At 34.0% G+C, this 18,115-nt stretch overlaps 1 pseudogene across 1 annotated transcript; it reads right to left on the minus strand.

The window, feature by feature from the left end:
- Window positions 1-5,691: 5,691 nt before the first annotated feature.
- LOC149554557 (small acidic protein 1 pseudogene) lies at window positions 5,692-6,171 on the minus strand (annotated as a pseudogene). Its single transcript, XR_016364386.1, has one exon. The product of XR_016364386.1 is annotated as a small acidic protein 1 pseudogene (transcript).
- Between the last annotated feature and the right edge of the window lie 11,944 nt (window positions 6,172-18,115).

Below are 18,115 nucleotides of genomic sequence, written 5' to 3' on the forward strand. Positions count from 1 at the left end.
GAGAGCAAAATCAATTATGGAGGAAAGGATCCTACTCTCGACCAGTCAGTAGCTTCACATAAGTAACTTATATCACTGGTTTTAAGGTGGGATTCATTCCACCTTTGTATATAGTTAGTTTAGTTGTGTGTTTTCCTGCTTTCTAGTGTAGTTGTCTTTTCTTGCTTTCCTATTGTGTTGGCTACCTGACTTCCCCACCATCGAATTACAAATGCATTCCCATGTGCTATTTAAGACTCTACAACCCAATGGACTAGGCACTAATCTTTGGAAAGTGGTTTCCTCTAATAAAGGAGTAAGATAGTTTATCACTGGGGTGTGTGTGTTCTACCGATTCCTTTAGCGAGACCCAAAGATTGCTAGGTTCCTGCCTAGGCACTAACATGCCTAGTTCCCCAATTAGAGCCACTTGTTGCCATGATTTCAATTCCCCTATATTTTTCAAACTTCTAGGATTAGGGTTGAGTCTATGTGATGTCATGTTTGTGTCTAGATTTTCCCTTAAGGAACTTCTTCTCTCATCTATCCCTTTGTGTGCACCTAGGTGGGCATTCAAAAGCAATCTAATGCATTCATTCATATTAGGTGATTAGGAAAGGGAGGGTAAGTTTGTGCATTTCCTAGATGAGAGGGAAGTTGTTCTAAAACCCTAATGCTTTGATCAAGTGTTCATGGTGAAGACAGGATGCATTCGAAAAAACAAGATCATACTTATATTCAAAACAAAAGGCGGCAGAGAACATTGATATCAAGGCCAGAGGATATGATGCAGATTATGGAAATAGGTTAGAAGGAAGAGCATTTGAATCCGATGCAGAGGAAGAGTTCAAATATTTAGCAATAGCGGAAAAACCTAGTCAAAGGTGGCAAGAGCGAAGATGGAAATCAAATCAACGGCGCAAAATGCATCTGAATCTCCACGTCACGGGTTGAAAGGTCAATTGCCTTTAGAGATGGATTCCTAAACGTCAGATGAGGATCAGATCAAAGATTGTGACTTAACTCTAACTTGAAGAAATTTCAGTTGCGATGGTGTGAAGGTTTAACATGACATTTAAGATCTAAGGCTATCACATCTTCGCAAACAATTAAAGTTAACCTTGAGTTAAGGTAGCGAAAGTTCTTCATCGCATCGTTGCTGAAAGTTAAGAGTAACCTAAGGTTAAGGTTGTGAAGGAGCGAAAGCATAAATTTACGACTTCGCAAGGTTAAGAGATGAGTTAAGATTTCATGTTGCAAGGAAGCAACGAGTTGACACCTGTCCATGCGAGCCCCTCTTTAGTTTCCACGCGATGTCAAACGATGCATCTTCCCAACTATCAAATCTTAAAAGATCAATACCTGTCGCTTTCTCGCTTTATAAAGTTGCACGAGAAATCAGCGAGAATGCGAGAATTCAACACATGGAGATGGTGGGACCAGACTCAGCTGCGGGCCGCAAAAAGGAATGCGTCAGAATAAGTTGTCCAAATGGCACACTCAGGTTGGTTGGAGTTTCTAACTGTTATAAAAGATCTTCACTTTATGGAAGCCGTTGATCAAAAGCAGATCAACACCTGTTGCTTTCTCTCTTTTCAAAGATGCATGAAGAATAACCAAAGCGAGAATGTGAGCATTGGATTAGTGGGCCCCAATACATAAAGAAATTAAGCATATGTCAATAAAGTCTTCCAAGGCCATGACATAATAGTTATCGCAATGTCGCAAGCTAGAAAGCATTGAAGATTTTTCATGTTGCAAGGCAGCGATAAATGAGAAAATATTTAAGTTCACAACTATCGCTCCATCACGCATGGTTAAGGGTAACCCGGAGTTAAGGTGATGAAGCAGCAAAATGCTTTGGTCGCAACTTCGCAAGGTTAAATGTTGAGTTAGAATCTTGAGTCGTAAGGGTGCGAAAAAGAAATCAAACCAATTGAGTTAAGGGCTAGTGCAACATCGCAAGGTTTCATTTCCAATCAGGGTCTTTAGTTGCGAAGCTGTGAAATGAAATAATAGTTAGTCAACGCATCATCGCACAAGTTAAAAGTGTTGTATAATGGATAGTTGCGAAGAAGCGACAAAGATTAAGATGAAAGGGTTGCCATGCTTAAATTGTGATCGTTGATTGGAGATCGACAATGGAGATTCAAACTTATTGTGACTGTTAGGATATGAAATACAAGTTTTGGCGCCAAGGTGATTGTTACAGATCCAGAGAGGAATATTAGTCGTTTCAATGAGAATTCTAGATGATCCAGAGCCTACAAAAGATGGAGGAGACGTTACGTTTCCATGAGAATGTCTGAAGACCAAAACCTAGCCCTTGGAACGTTGCACAAATGATTGGAAACCTCTGCAAATGGGAATTTCATCAATTTTGCCCTGTTTCCTTCTTCATTCCCTATGATATGTAATTGTAATTGTAAAATGATGATATGGCAGGCAATTCAAATGCTCTACATCCTTTTGTAACTGACGACTATCGGTATGCAACATCGTCAAAATGTTCTAAATTTGTAAGGTCACTTGTAACTCTTGGAGGACAGGGGAACCTAAATATGTGATTTTTCAAGTTAATGTAAAAGATCGGCAATTTCATGCAACTTCTCCCCTTGTATTTCCAAATACTGAGTGAGAATCGAGAGGTTGTATAAAATGGAGGATTTGATTGATATTTGCAACTAGGTCTTGTGTGGTCTTAATTCCATTTGAGATCAGCATTTCTAATGTTTTGTTTATTGTCTCCTCAAGCTGAGTTTACCATGCATAGTAAAGTAGTCTCTATGGGATTGTAGGACAAATGTATTTGAAGATGGTGATACTTTACTACATTCCATTTTAGTGAAAGGTTATCAGTCAAGGTGGATTCCATTTCATCTTTAATGTGCATCTCTGCTCTTTCCCTAGATTGCATTTCATTAGGTCCAATCTGCATTTAGAAGTAGGAGTAGATGTTAGAGAGCTTCAAGGTGATTTGTGATAGCTAATGTACTGGTTGTCATACTTTACCCAAATCTTAACCTGCCTAGGTTGTTTGTGTTTGCAAACAATTTGGTTTATCCTCTTCTGCTCTCAATTTAAGAGCATACCCCCATCTAAACAATCTATTAAAGACATAATTCATTGCATATCTTGCATATAAGTGAGTTGTACCTTATAATTCAGAGGGCAGTGATATAACACATACACTGACCCATTTGTTGGTAACATCCTTTTGTTTCCTCACATTCTGGGTTTCTAGAGTCAAGGTAAAGCCAAGTGAGCAAGAGGGACAAACTATTTACCAACTAGGTTGTCTCAAGACTATTTGACAAGTCTATGCTTATCTAGATATTTGAAGGGAATTAAACATGAGGATATTTAGAGATATAAGGAGGTGATGCTTAAGGAAGAATGGGAGGGAAGAAAATGTTTATTTTGCGACATGGGAGTGGTATAGATAGAGCAACATTTTATCATGGAATGCCCCGCACACAATGACATCCAGTCTAGAATAAGAGGATATTCTAGAAATTGGCAATTAAATTACTATTTTTGAAGAATTGCAACTAGACATAACAACAAAGTGATTGAAATTTATTGGCTAAGAGCTAACATAAAGAAGCAGTTTCAAAAAGGCCTAATGTTTTGGCACCCTATTCTTGGGTGTGTTGTTTATTAGGGATCCCATAGGCTGCTTTGGGATCATGGACGTTATTAAAATCTTTCATTCATTCATTCAATGTGTGTGTGAGAGAGAGAGGGGCCAAAATTATAAGATTGAAAACATCACACAACATCAAAACTCAAGAACCCAATTCTCCAAAAAATATAGAAGACGTTATAGAATTTAGAAATAATATAAAGCTAATCACAATTATATATTTCCTATCCAAATGTCACAAAGGTCAACCCATTTCACCACCAACACTCATTTAATCCTAATATGAATTTAAAGTTAGTCATCCAAAAAACATATATGGCATTAGAAATTTTTTTAAGTAAGAAAAAAAGATAAACCAAATTGGTGTATACATTTCATCATCAAAATTCAACATTTTAAAAAATTATTAAAGTATGAGTAAGCCTTGTTGAGGACTTCAACTTGGATATCCACAATATATAAGTGTGTTAATAGAGAACTAGGAAAGTGCAAATGCCCAAACCAAATGATACATTTCATGATCCACTTTTCACAACGTGCAAGTAATCAAATCACTAAAACTCAACTATACCCCACAAAAGGTTTCAATATAAGAAATTATAATTTTATTTTTAAGATGGGAAGGTTGCAGAGAGAAACGAATTTTAGGAGGCTACAAGTCCTTTTATGCTCTTAAAAACATATGTAGAGAGGCAAAGGTTTGGAACTAGAAAACTACTCAAACCCTTTTACATCTTTTAGTTTTGTTGGTTGTTCTTTATGGGTGTGAGGTATGGGCCAGCAGCACCTTTGTCTCACAATGGAATCAAATTGAGGGAATTCAAGAACATTTGATCACAAGCAAGTTCAAGATCAAGAGCATTGTCCCATATGATATCATGTTAAGTGAAACAAGAGCTTTCTTTTTTGAAGCAATGGCTATGGTGCATCTATTAAGTTAACCTAAAGAATTTTGAACAAATGGAAGACTTTAGATGGCCTAAGGTTGTCTTTAATGATAAATTGTGCAAAAGGATGAAGACATGGACGCAACAAAACATCATGTTCATTGGTAAATGGGATATTCATTTCAACACGTGTCCCACAAATAACAAAGAAATAAAGGTTTTGTTATGGATAAGTTCAACAACAGGAATTGGTGTAATGGGATAGGCAAGAAGAAAAAAATATTATATCCGCGAGTTTAATCCAATATGTGACCAACTTCAAAAAACTTGCATAGGGGCCAATATAGCATGTAAAGATAAAAAATCTTATTGCTCGAATTAGGACTAACTCAAATCAGCTTCATAGTGAGACCTAACATTGGAAAAGGACAAAAGGGACATGGGTAAAGAGGGTTTGGCATAACTTATTTAGCAAGGAAAACAGTTAGAAGTTGGATGACCTCATCATCAACCTGCATAGAAAAAGAAATGATTTACTGAAGTCAACAGGATGTCCCATAGGCTATGTTTAACCTCGTGAACATTAAGATTGTCTTCTTCTTTTTAACAAATATATAAATATATATATATATATATATAGACTGAGAGAGACCAAATTAGAGGACCATACATTTCACTTACAAGTGTCACAAACCCTAGATTTCAAACTATCACACAACATTAAAGCTCAAGTTAACACTAGTTAGGGTTTGAACCTGATTCGAAAACATACAGATGGCATTATAGAATAATAATATAATAATAATAATAATAGAAACCTAATCAGAGTCGTATATCTCCAATCCAAATGTCACAGACGTACCCATCTTACCGCCAGCAATGAAATCGGATTACGTTTAAAACTTAGCTATCCAAAAATTACATACGACATTAGAAATTTTCAGAAGTACTTGAAAATGAAAAGCCACATCAGTGTATAAATTTCACCACCAAATGCCGAATTAAAAATTAATAAAAATACAGGTAAGGACGGCTGAGGATTTCAACTTAAATATATCCATAATATATGTGTAAGCTATGAAGAAGTCAGAAAGCAGCGAATGCCAAATCAAATGATACAATTCACCTTGTCCAAACTACTTGAACAATAACTCGATTAAACACAAAGCTTTCAACATGTGCAACCAAAATGCGTTAGAGATTTCTGAAAGTAATGAAAACCCAAGTCAAATATACATTTCAGCATATAAATGCCACAAATTTCAAATGTTCGGGCTTGACTCAACGCCCAAAGACAGATAAACAAAAATCCAAATAGGATTTCAATGATCATATCCACAAAATCAAAAGAAAATACCATGGGTGGTCTGATCAAGCGATATCAGTGTCGTCAAAATCATCTTCAAATAAATTAAAGAAATCTACATCTGAAGATTTGCTGTCAGGAAATATGGCGTTCATTGATTCGAGCGGATCTCCATCGTCCACGTCCATGGCAGCCGTGGAGGCCTGCTCGTCAAGATCGTGGTAAGCGAACGAAATTGTTGGCCTCATTATTTCGCTCTCTGCACCAAAAATATCTGAACAATACTGATCGAGAAACTCCACGCAATTGGGCATAGTAATGAGATAGGTAGATTTTTTTAGGCATAATAAAGAAATGATATGATATGATATGATAGATTTTAATGACGTCCACGAGACTAAAGTAGTCTATGGGACCCATGCAATCGCCCTCCCGAGTTAGGAGCCAAACTAGTCAGTTGCAAAGTTTTGGTTAACTTGTCTCTTCTTCTCTGAATTTTGATAATCAACTCTGCTGTTCTTTTCACTTGATCTTCCTCAAATAAATAGTTGAAGTCCTTGTTCTGCATAATTTTTGTATAATCAGATCTGATGTCGTTGTAAGCCAAGCATTCCATGACAAAGTGTTGCTCTGTCTCCACTGTTCCCATATTGCAGAATAAACATGTTCTGTCTGCCCACTCTTTCTTTGGAATGAGTTCAATTTTTATAACTGGTGTATGCGTGCTGAAAAGTCATTTTTTTTGTTCTTTATAATGAAAAACTGGTTTTTATGGTCTTACAATGTCGTCGTCCTACAACACTTCAGCTAGTTCATCTCATATGTGAAAACACTTTGGCCTGATTTAGAAGTTTTTTTTTTTAATTATTATTCTCTACCACACTCTGCAACTAACAACTAACGTATGTTTGACTGTCTAATAAATGCATGTTGATCTTTCCAACCTTTTTTTAAAGCTATTTTATGTATTAAAAAAGAAAAACAATTCTGGGAAAAATTGTATCTAACCAATTAGAAATAAGAAATTATGTATCAAAAATAGATTTTAAAAATAAGGGACACAAGCACCAAGGTTCCTACCTATAGTTTGTTACTTACTTTTTGATAAGGTGTGGTAAGATGAGAATGTGGTTAGGCTGGAGTGAAGAATTTGTGTCACATGTGAGTTGTTGTGGTTTTATAGTTATATTGAATGGTCATAAAGTGATTTTTTTTAATTCCAAAATCAATAAGGCTCAATTACCTAAGCAATTTAAAATTGAATTGGAAGTTTTTGCAGTATTGAAACTTTCAATTCAAAGGTGTGGAATTCCTTTTGAATTATTTACAAGGTGTAGCATTTTTATGCCTTTAGGGTGCTTTTAATGAATGATTTTTAAAAAAACTTGAGTCTAATATAAATATGTCTATCGTGTTTAAAAGGTCTTAAAGAGCAAGTGTTATTTGTAATAAAAAAGAGGATGTTGCCAAAAAAATTGTTATTAAATTTCAAATATTGTGGAAATAATAGCAATGTAGCACTTTATATTTGTATTTCATTTGTTGTTAAATTTATCCATTGTAAACAAAATTATCTATTGATAGTATGAAATTTCTATATGAAGAAACCAAACTAAGCTATATTAAAAATCTAAATTCTAAAAGTTCAACTCTTACATTAATATATATAATTTTTTTAATAGAGTTACATTAATCAATCTCTTATTTATAATCATATTGCATGAATTTATTTTATTTTATTTTATTTTAAGTATTTCTTTAATATTATATAAATATTGGCAAGATATTTGCTCCATTGACAAGAAATCTAGAAATACTAGGCAGATTTTTTAATTTTTTTAATGAAAAATATGAAAATATGAAATGTTAAAATTCAAAATTTTACAATGAGCTATAAGAGTTTCAAATGGATTACCCAAAAAAATAGTACCAAATAGTGAAGAAAATAAATAAATGCATTATGTAAGAGTGTATATGAGAGCAGTGCAAATATAATAGAAGTAGAGATCTGTAATGACGAAACCTCAATAGTATCACCCCTAATTTGATGGTAGTTATGGAAAACTTACATTGAAAGGATAATTTATTAAACTTTTATTTTATTTTAATTTCTTCCAAATTCTGAAAAATAAATAATAATTTGTGAAAGGTATGATAGGTTTGGAATATGACTCAATTCACTCTGCTTTGTGACTATATTATAATCCCAAGTTTAGTTTTTTCTCCACAAGCTCTGCAAATAAGTCAATTTTGACTATTTAACAGTTTTAGCTTAGAAATCAAAACTTAGTGTGTGATGTTGAGCCAATCTGTAAGATAGTACATTAGAAACCTTTAGATGTTTTTTCTTTTGGTGAGCAACTACCTTTCTTTTGCTTTGAGTTTATGTGTTCCCAGTATCAATTACTCAACTAATAGAGACTCTTGTAGATTGGAATAATTTTCAATACTTAGTGATTGAACCTGAAATGGAACTGGAGCAATTTCATTGCCTATTTAGTATGATGCATTGACTCTCAAATCAACCACGGATCTTCGACTCAACACCATTGTAATTAGAAACAAGATTATTGGAGGATTAAAACCTTTCTTTGTGCTCAGCTAGGTTGTTTAATGGGCTACATTTGACAAATAGTTCTTGGTTTGTATGAGGGCTTTGGCTATAAAATTTACTGCAATCATTATGCGAGGTCTAGCTCCTTATTTAAAGAAATCTGTGTACAAAATGCCATGCATACAGAGAATGCTTTGCCTCCTATGCCGACATTAAATCAACTTAAATTTTCAGACCAAAGTTGTGTGCTACAATTCATTACCACCCATGGCTTTTGTGGTGAAATCCTCTACCCAATAATTACCTCGACCTTCGTTTTCATTCTCAAATATCTTACTTCTAGACATAGACCTTGATCTGCTTACATAGTGAGTTGGAAACTAATACAAAAAAATCTTCCATGCATCCTGACCACAGTGCAAGGCATTAATAAAACTAAAAAATTGCTCTTTTCACTATAGATCTGCATGCAAAACACTTTTCCTTTAGAACCAAATGCAGTCCTATTTCCCATAGCAATCGTGGAGGCCATGGATGAAATCTAGGGTTTCTTGAACCATCTTGTCCATTTAAATGCTCTACAACACCAACCAAATTCAACAAAGAAACGAAAAATCGATGTTGTAGCAGGGAAAATTGGCCAAGACCGGCCTTATTTTTTACATCCTTTTTCCAAAACCCTGACAAGGATCTGAGGCTGGAGAATTTGAAAATCTTTCTCCCTTTGTTCTTAGTTGGCCCTACATCCCACCAATTCGGGCTACAAAGGTTGTCTTGAATCTCGTCCACTTTAAATTCTGCCATTTCTCCTCTTTCAATTATTGAGGCAACCACAGGAAGTCATGAGACGAGGGAAGTTGTGTTGGCCATGGCTTATTTTTGGCCTTGTAAAACTGAGCAAACCCTCTGTCAGAGAAGCTGAACATAGACCCACAATTTCCTCCCATGGATGGAAATTACAGTAAAATTTGGATGTTCTCACTAAAAATATAGGGCAAAACTATGAATTTGGCAACTTTCTTTCTGCCACTGCATAGAATAAAATTGAGCAAATCCTACAAGCGGCAAAGAAAAATGCCTCAGAATGAGTGGCTTGCAAGGTTGTTTTGGGGGGCAAATACATGAGATCATTTGGCACAACTATGTGTTCATTCAGAGACCCTCTTTAAAAAAACTTCTTTGAAATTGCAAGGATTCTTTTGTAAAAATTCCATTAAAAACAAAGTGCGCCATCATGGCTTCTATACATACTTTGCACTAGTTTGGAGTCCTCAAAAAGGCTATTCTAAACACCATACATTATAGTTGCAAAAAGAAATGAGGATCATGAATTTCCTCATAAACACATCATATCTACTCTGCAGCAGAAGATGTGCTCAAAATATGAGCACAACACAGGGCATTTTGAATGAACACAAGAGCTTCCAATGGAAACTTCAAGATTGAAATGTTTAGAAACCTTTGGAAACTTCAAGAATGAAAACTCTCAGAAACCTTCAAATTCTTTAATTATTGTGATATTTCAAAAAAATTGATTTTTTTGGTCAAAAAAATATTTTTCCTCCTTACGATGAAATAAGGAAATGCATTTCCAATCCGCAAGACAAGATTTGTTGAGATTTTGGTTAGTTTCGCTATCAGAAGAAAAATGAATGACAAGAAATGCCAAGTGACTAAACCACAAGTCGTTCACCTAACACTCTGAAATTAAATGAGTTGTATTGGGAAAGATTTTAAGAGATTTTGTCTGCATTTGTCAACAGAAGAGTTATTATTAATTATACTTTAGCTTTCTACCAGCTTTCGTAAGAAATCATGCTTTGCAGGAAAAATCGAAAGCCCTACTATTCAGCTAACGGGCCAATAGCCAGTTGACATATAATGATTTCCAAAAAAATACACCTCAACCTACAACACATACATTATTGAAAAGGTTTGTATATTTTAAATAAACCATTACCATTTGTTGAAATTAATTGAAAATAGCACCCACTCAAATGCTATAGTATCCTGTTGAATGGCAGGAACTAATACTTTTGACAAAATCTTGTGAAAACATTAGCTTTTAAAATCTGTTTGTCATGCAAATTAATTGCAGAGAGCTACGAAAACATGAGAGGCAGGGACTAATAGACAGATGTGATGCATTCAACAGATATAAAAGTACAAAAAAAAGTGAAGATCTCTACTTAATCAAAATCAACAGCCAAGCGAAGCCAAGAAAAGTGAAGCATTGAGAATGGCAACATGTTAGTTGAATGGATCCCATACTGTCAGAAGTCCTCAAACAAGAATAGACTCACTAGCCACTAAAAATGTCACTCTTCAGAAGCAATCTGTAGGTTTTTAAAACTTCAAGTTCTTGCTTAAATATGTATAATTTGACGCATATTTTAGTTAATTGTTCAATTTAGGGAAAAAATTGTGCAAGATCACCTCACTCTTCGGAAGCAAGCTGGCATTCATTTACATTAACAACTTTAAATTCTTACTTAAATATTTATAGAAAAAATTGTTCAAGATTAGGCTAGCGCATATACTGACCTTAAAAATTTGGTAGGTCTTATCTTTAACAATTCTGTCGTTGGAATGTATTCCTACCGTCAACCTGTTGGAAATATTACGATTTTCTCTTTTAAAGAAATTATTTTAGGAACTACATCTGTCAATGCTAGGGTTTTGAAATTTTACGCCTGCACTCTCCTCTATAAATTTAATTTCTAAAATATATGTTTAACAAATAATTCGACTTGAACTAAAGTTACAGCGCACTCGTAACGAGAAGTACAAGATTATACAGAAGGAGGGAGAAGATGCAGACTTCTCAGAAGGTTGAACAAGATGTCTTCCATGCAAAAAATTCAAAATCAATTGACAGAGATTTTCCAAAATTTGACAAAGAAAGTAGAAGAAGTTACTATGTTTGTGACCATCCATAGCTTTTTCAAACTTTTATTTTTGAGTATCAGACTTCCTTGGTAAAAACATTTTTCAAAACATGCCGCTAAATGTAGCAATGAAGCTTGGGAGGGACAGTTGACTGGAAGATTGAAATCATTTGATGAATTTGAAATACACTTAAATGCCTTGTCCTCGATATTGAACACTGGTAAGTCCAAACAAATGCAAATAAATGCCCGGTTTAAGTATATGCGTGAAAGACTAGTTTTAAAGTTTTAATTTTCTTCTATGACTTGAATTATCTATCTGGTTCTGTAGGAGAAATTTGGTTGCAAAATATTTATGTTGAGAACAAACAAATAAGTAAATCATATGATGCTAAAGTTATCAAAACAAACCTACTTATTGTTGAAAAAGGTAGCTCAATTTTCTAGCACATAAAGTGGTATTGTTTGGAATATAAGTCAGGTATTAGTTTCAAGATGGGTCAAGCTTTTATTTCTAAGTTCTAATCACTGGGACGTTTCCTAGTCATAGAAAGCCTACTTGTTACGCAGTCCAAATTACTAACAGAGAAAGCTCAACTGAAGACCCAGATACAAGAATATGGAGAGAAATTATTAAAATCAGAATCCCAAAGAGAGGTGCTCAATGATGATATTTTAAGACTCCCAAACAAGGTTATTGAACTAGAAAAGATGTCAATTGTGGCATCAAACAATGTGGCTATGTTACTGCAAAATGAGCTATTTGCAAGGTTGTTTTGGGGGACAAATACATGAGATCATTTGGCACAACTATGTGTTCATTCAGAGACCCTCTTTAAAAAAACTTCTTTGAAATTGCAGGGATTCTTTTGTAAAAATTCCATTAAAAACAAAGTGCGCCATCATGGCTTCTATACATACTTTGCACCAGTTTGGAGTCCTCAAAAAGGCTATTCTAAACAGCATACATTATAGTTGTAGAAAGAAACGAGGATCATGAATTCCCTAATAAACACATCATATCTACTCTGCAGCAGAAGATGTGCTCAAAATATGAGCACAACGCGGGGCATTTTGAATGAACACAAGAGCTTCCAATGGAAACTTCAAGATTGAAACTTTCAGAAACCTTTGGAAACTTCGAGAATGAAAACTCTCATAAACCTTCAAATTCTTTAATTATTGTGATCTTTCAAAACTTTTGATTTTTTTGGTCTGAAAAATATTTTTCTTCCTTACAATGAAATAAGGAAATGCATTTCCAGTCTGCAAGACAAGATTTGCTGAGATTTTGGTTGGTTTCACTATCATAAGGAAAATGAATGACAAGAAATGCCAAGTGACTAAACCACAAGTCATTCATCTAACACTCTGAAATTAAATGAGCTATACTGGGAAAAAATTTAAGAGATTTTGTCTGCATTTGTCAGCAGAAGAGTTATTATTAATTCTACTTTAGCTTTCTACCAACTTTCACAAGAAATCATACTTTGTAGGAAAAATCAAAAGCCCTACTGTTCAACTAATGGGCCAATATCCAGTTGACATATAATGATTTCCAAAAAATTACACCTCAACCTAAAGCACATACATTATTGAAAAAATTTGTATATTTTAAATAAACCATTACCTTTCATTGAAATTAATTGAAAATAGCACCCACTCAGATGCTATAGTATCCTACCGAATGGTAGGAACTAGTACTTTTGACAAAACCTTGCGAAAAAATTAGCTTTCAAAATCTGTTTGTCATGCAAATTAATTGCAGAGGTCTATGAAAACATGAGTTCCCTGGGAATAATGAATGTATGTGATGCATTCAACGAATATAAAAGTACGAAAGGATCAAAGATCTCTGCTTAATCAAAATCAATAGCCGAGCGAAGTGAAACGTGTCAGTTGAATGGATCCCATACTGTCAAAAGTCCTCAAACAAGAATAAACTCACGAGCCACTAAAAATGTCACTCTTCAAAAGTAATCTACAAGTTTTTAAAACTTCAAATTCTTGCTTAAATATGTATGATTCAATGCATATTTTAGTTAATTGTTCAATTTAGGGAAAAATTTGTGCAAGATTTTCTCACTCTTTGAAAGCAAGCTGGCATTCATTTACGTTAACAACTTTAAATTCTTGCTTAAATATTTTATAGGAAAATTTGTTCAAGATCAGACTAGCGCACATACTGACCTTAAAAAATTTGTAGGTCTAATCTTTAACGATTTTGTTGTTGGAATGTATTCCTACTATCGACCTGTTGGAAATATTACGATTTGCACTTTTAAAGAAATTATTTTAGGAACTACATCTGTCAATGCTAGGGTTTTGAAATTTTACCCCTGCACTCTCCTCTCTAAATTTAATTTCTAAAATATTTGTTTAACAAATAATTTGAGTACGAGATTATAGGGAAGGAGAGAGAAGATGCAGAGCTTCTCAAAAGGTTGAACAAGATGTCTTCCGTGCAGACAATTCAAAATCAATTAACAGAGATTTTCCAGAATTTAACCAAGAAAGCAGAAGAAGGTACTATGTTTGTGACCATCCATAGCTTTTTCAAACTTTTATTTTTGAGTATTGGACTTCCTTGGTAAAAGCACATTTCAAAACATGCAGTTGAATGTAGCAATGAAGCTTGGGAGGGACAATTGACTGGAAGATTGAAATCATTTGATGAATTTGAATCATACTTAAATGCCTTGTCCTCAAGATTGAACACTGGTAAGTCCAAACAAATGCAAATAAATGCCTAGTTTAAGTATATGAATGAAAGGCTAGTTTTAAAGTTTTAATTGTCTTCAATGACTTGAATTATGTATCTAGTTCTGTAGGAGAAATTTGGTTGCAAGATATTTATGTTGAGAATAAACAAATAAGTAAATCATATGATGTTGAAGTTATCAAAACAAACCTACTTATTGCTGAAAAAGGTAGCTCAATTTTTTGGCACATAAAGCAGGATTATTTGGAATATAAGTCAGGTACTAGTTTCAAGATGGTTCAAGCTTTTATTTCTAAGTTCTAATCACTGGGACGTTGCCTGGTCATAGAAAGCCTACTTGTTACACAATCCAAATTACTAACAGAGAAAGCTCAACTGAAAACCCAGATACAAGAATACGGAAATAAATTATTAAAATTAGAATCCCAGAGAGAGGTTCTCAATGATGACATTTTAAGACTCCCAAACAAGGTTATTGAACTAGAAAAGATGTTAGTTGTGGCATCAAACAATGTGGTTATGTTACTGCAGAATGAGCGGCTTGCAAGGTTGTTTTAGGGGGCAAATACATGAGATCATTTGGCACAACTATGCGTTCATTCAAATACCCTCTTAAAAAAAACTTCTTTGAAATTGTAGGGATTCTTTTGTAAAAATTCCATTAAAACAAAGTGCGCCATCATGGCTTCTATACATACTTTGCACCAGTTTGGAGTCCTCAAAAAGGCTATTCTAAACACCATATATTATAGTTGCAAAGAGAAACGAGGATCATGAATTCAATAATAAACACATCATATCTACTCTGCAGTAGAAGATGTGCTCAAAATATGAACACAACGTGGGGCATTTTGAATGAACACAAGAGCTTCCAATGGAAACTTCAAGATTGAAACTTTCAGAAACCTTTGGAAACTTCTAAAACAAAAACTCTCAGAAACCTTCAAATTCTTTAATTATTGTGATCTTTTGAAAAATTTGATTTTTTTGGTCAGAAAAATATTTATCCTCCTTACAATGAAATAAGGAAATGCATTTCCAGTCCGCAAGACAAGATTTGTTGATATTTTGGTTGGTTTCACTGTCAGAAGAAAAATGAATGACAAGAAATGCCAAGTGACTAAACCACAAGTCATTCACCTAACACTCTAAAATTAAATGAGTTGTACTGGGAAATATTTTAAGAGATTTTGTCTGCATTTGTTGGTAGAAGAGCTATTATTAATTCTACTTTAGCTTTCTACTAGCTTTCGCAAGAAATCGTACTTTGTAGGAAAAATTGAAAGCCCTATTGTTCAGCTAACAGACCAATAGCCAGTTGACATATAATGATTTCCAAAAAAATACACCTCAACCTAAAGCACATACATTATTGAAAAGGTTTGTATATTTTAAATAAACTTTTACCATTCATTGAAATTAATTGAAAATAGCACCCACTTGGATGCTATAGTATCCTACCGAATGGCAGGAACTAATACTTTTGACAAAACCTTGTGAAAATATTAGCTTTTGAAATCTGTTTGTCATGCAAATTAATTGCAGAGGTCTACGAAAACATGAGTTCCCTGCCTATATATAGGAAAGGACTAATAAACAGATGTGATGCATTCAACGAATATAAAAGTACGAAAAGAGCAAAGATCTCTACTTGATCAAAATCAAAAGCCAAGCAAAGCCAAGCAAAGTGAAACATTGAGAATGGCAACATGTCAGTTGAATGGGTCCCATACTATCAGAAGTCCTCAAACAAGAATAGGCTCACAAGCCACTAAAAATGTCACTCTTTAGAAGCAATCTATAGGTTTTTAAAACTTCAAATTCTTGCTTAAATATGTATAATTCTACGCATATTTTAGTTAATTGTTCAATTTAGGGAGAAAATTGTGCAAGATCAGCTCACTCTTTGGAAGCAAGTTGGCATTCATTTACGTTAACAACTTTAAATTCTTGCTTAAATATTTACAGGAAAAATTGTTCAAGATCAGGCTAGTGCATATACTGACCTTAAAAATTTGGTAGGTCTCATCTTTAACAATTTTGTCGTTGGAATGCATTCCTACCGTCAACCTGTTGGAAATATTACGATTTGCACTTTTAAAAAATTATTTTAGGAACTACATCTGTCAATGCTAGGGTTTTGAAATTTTACACCTGCACTCTCCTCTCTAAATTTAATTTCTAAAATATCTATATAACAAATAATTTGACTTGAACTAAAGTTATAGCGCACTCGTAACGAGAAGTACAAGATTATACGGAAGGAGAGAGAAGATGCAGAGCTTCTCATAAAGTTGAACAAGATGTCTTCCGTGCAGACAATTCAAAATTAATTGACAGAGATTTTCCAGAATTTGACCAAGAAAGTAGAAGAAGATACTATGTTTGTGACCATCCATAGCTTTTTCAAACTTTTATTTTTAAGTATCGACCTTCCTTTATGAAAGCACATTTCAAAACATGCAACTAAATGTAGCAATGAAGCTTGGGAGGGACAGTTGACTGGAAGATTGAAATCATTTGATGAATTCAAAACACACTTAAATGCCTTGTCCTCAGGATTGAACACTGGTAAGTCCAAAAAAATGCAAATAAATGCCCAGTTTAAGTATATGCGTGAAAGACTAGTTTTACAGCTTTAATTTTCTTCTATGACTTGAATTATGTATCTGGTTCTATAGGAGAAATTCGGCTGCAAGATATTTATGTTGAGAACAAACAAATAAGTAAATCATATGATGCTGAAGTTATCAAAAAAATCTTGCTTATTGCTGAAAAAAGGTAGCTCAATTTTCTGGCACATAAAGCAGGATTGCTTGGAATATAAGTCAGGTACTAGTTTCAAGATGGTTCAAGCTTTTATTTCTAAGTTCTAATCACTAGGATGTTGCCTGGTCGTAGAAAGCCTACTTGTTACGCAGTCCAAATTACTAACAAAGAAAGCTCAACTGAAGACCCAGATACAAGATATGGAGAGAAATTATTAAAATCAGAATCCCAAAGAGAGGTGCTCAATGATGATATTTTAAGACTCCCAGACAATATTATTGAACTAGAAAAGATGTCATTTGTGGCATCAAACAATGTGGCTATGTTACTGCAGAATGAGCGGCTTGCAAGGTTGTTTTGGGGGACAAATACATGAGATCATTTGGCACAACTATGTGTTCATTCAGAGACCCTCTTTAAAAAAACTTCTTTGAAATTGCAGGGATTCTTTTGTAAAAATTCCATTAAAAACAAAGTGCACCATCATGGCTTCTATACATACTTTGCACCAGTTTGGAGTCCTCAAAAAGGCTATTCTAAATAGCATACATTATAGTTGTAGAAAGAAACGAGGATCATGAATTCCCTAATAAACACATCATATCTACTCTGCAGCAGAAGATGTGCTCAAAATATGAGCACAACGTAGGGCATTTTGAATAAACATAAGAGCTTCCAATAGAAACTCGGAGATTGAAACTTTCAAAAACCTCTGGAAACTTCAAGAACGAAAACTCTTAGAAACCTTCAAATTCTTTAATTATTGTGATCTTTCAAAATTTTCAATTTTTTTGGTCAGAAAAATATTTTTCTTCCTTACAATGAAATAAGGAAATGCATTTCCAGTCTGTAAGACAATATTTGCTAAGATTTTGGTTGGTTTCACTGTCAAGAGAAAAATGAATGACAAGAAATGCCAAGTGACTAAACCACAAGTTGTTCACCTAACACTCTGAAATTAAATGAGTTGTACTGGGAAATATTTTAAGAAATTTTGTTTGCATTTTTTGGCAGAAGAGCTATTATTAATTCTACTTTAGCTTTCTACCAGCTTTTGCAAGAAATCATACTTTGTAGGAAAAATCGAAAGCCCTACTATTCAATTACTGAGAAAGTTTGTATATTTTAAATAAACCATTACCATTCGTTGAAATTAATTGAAAATAGCACCCACTCGAATGCTATAGTATCTTGTCGAATGGCAGGAACTAATACTTTTGACAAAACCTTGTGAAAACATTAGCTTTTAAAATCTTTTTGTCATGCAAATTAATTGCAGAGGTCTACGAAAACATAAGTTCCCTGCCTATATATAGGCAGGGACTAATAAATAGATGTGATGCATTCAACAAATATAAAAGTAT

The sequence above is a fragment of the Cupressus sempervirens genome, chromosome 5 (assembly GCF_028749045.1).
Source record: "Cupressus sempervirens isolate cs-2001-9-10 chromosome 5, ASM2874904v1, whole genome shotgun sequence".
NCBI lineage: Eukaryota > Viridiplantae > Streptophyta > Pinopsida > Cupressales > Cupressaceae > Cupressus > Cupressus sempervirens.